This window comes from Cynocephalus volans, chromosome 7 (genome assembly GCF_027409185.1).
Source record: "Cynocephalus volans isolate mCynVol1 chromosome 7, mCynVol1.pri, whole genome shotgun sequence".
Classification (NCBI taxonomy): Eukaryota; Metazoa; Chordata; class Mammalia; order Dermoptera; family Cynocephalidae; genus Cynocephalus; species Cynocephalus volans.
Window position 1 is genome coordinate 126,106,842 of NC_084466.1, and position 2,084 is coordinate 126,108,925.

The following is a 2,084-nucleotide window of genomic DNA, read 5'->3' on the forward strand; positions in this document are numbered from 1 at the left end:
TGACGCCTTCTTTTCTTACTGCAACACTGGGTGCTTGCGAACCAAATCCTTTATAACACTCCCTTCTAACTCAGTGTGTGCCTCTTTGGCAAATAAAGTGATCAATAAGCTAGATCCACTTGCACACTGCAGAGTGGACCTTGATTCAATGACCTTGTTGTCCTTATAAGTGCTCACCCGGAACATTCCGGTTTAATTCTCCTGAGTTAAAACCCACATATCAGTAACTGATAAAACAAACAAAAATGCCCCCAAACCCAGGTGGTTCCAATGTGCAGACATGATTGAGAAGCACTATTGTAAATTACTTTATGCAAGAAAGTGACACAGAATTCTGGATTCTCAGATGAATGACCAGTTGGGGATTTATGACTTGAAGGGTAATCAGCATTTTCTGTGCCTTGGATATAAAAAAGTGCATTGTAATGCTATATCAAACAGTAAAAGATGTTGTCCTAGATAATGGAAGTCTTTCAAACATTTAGTATATTCTGCTAACATTACAGTTGCCTACACATAAAATAAATAACATAACTCATACATCTTAAGTGACTAGATATACATGAAGATATTGGGTAATAAATTTACACAACTTTCACCATTAAATCTATAATTAAAACATCAGAAGGCAGATATTAGTTTTTTTTTTTTCAAATGGGGGAAGGAGGACTGGGAAAACAGGAGACCTGTCAGTGTCACACAGCTCACAGGTGGCAGAAATGGGATCTGAACTGAGATTATCTGATGCCGCTTGTAGTGCACTGTGGCTTAGACCACAGCCACCTCAAGAAGAATTTTAGCAAAACCATACCCCCAAAACATTAGTTACTCTGAATGTGCATCTCACTGACTCAGTTTATGAAGCTAAAGGCTTCACATTAAATAGAAGCCCCTTCTTTCATTCCAAGGATAACAGGTCAGAAGTGCTCAAGAAAAGAAATAAAAGATATAATTCTCCCCTTTCCATCATTGCAGAGATCAAACTCACCCAGTGTAACTAAGGAAAGAGGCAATCCCAAAGAATTTCACTGAGAGGGCTTGAGAAACTATGGTGTCTCCTAGTTGCCTCCAAACACAGCTACTCACAACAATTGTTCTTGATCTACCATTGTGAGAAATAATAGAAGGTGATAATGCACATCAAGAAATGGAACTTAGAGACAGAACAACAGTTGTGGATTCAACAGAGGAGGGGAGGTAGGGGAATCATTTAATGAACAAAAAGCACAGAACCACAATGTTGTGCAGACCCCAACTGTAGATGACAGTGTTCATGAGGATCTAAATACAGCTGGAATATATACTTTAGGAGATCATTAATGACAATACTTGTGGAAAAGCATGTTGAGTAAAAAAAAAAAAAAGAAGTGTGTATTGTATTCTACATTAATATCTTTACAAAACTAGTACAATTATTTCTAGGCCATTTTAGTATAAAAAATTTAGACCCGGTTACACCAAGTTTTATTGATCATGATTATATGGATTCAGACAATTTTCAGATACACAGAGAATTTTCACACCCACCATATTGTATTTGATTCTCTGACTTCTCTTTGCCGACGGTAAAATTATTCCCATTTTATGGATGAGGAAGCTGGGTCTCAGATACTCAAGGCCTTGGTCAAGGGCACATAGACTGCACGCAGGTGATACAGCTGAGATAGGAACCCATGTCTCCTGCCTCTTGCACCCTCCCCTCCAAGAAAAGCATTCAGTTCAGTCAGGTTCACCAAAGTTTACTGATTGCGTGTTGCACTTCAGTATTTCAGGATTAAGCTTTATCAGCATATTTCAAAATAAACTTTAACTTAGTTAATAATTACAGCACCACTTGACTAAAATGCAGGTCAGAAAAGTTTGATTTTTTTAACCCTTAAGACTTGAGTGAGTCCAAGTCTTGGTGAACCTTCATCCAGGGCAAAGAGGAGCAGTAATTGCTAAATGACTCACATAGCTCTAAAATTTAAAGGAAACACTCCACCTTATTTTGGATAAAATAAGCTCAGTTGTTCTCTCCAGAGCAATGATTTCATTCCTTGAGATATCGGTGTTTCTGGTCTACTTCTCCTCCCTTCTGTTGC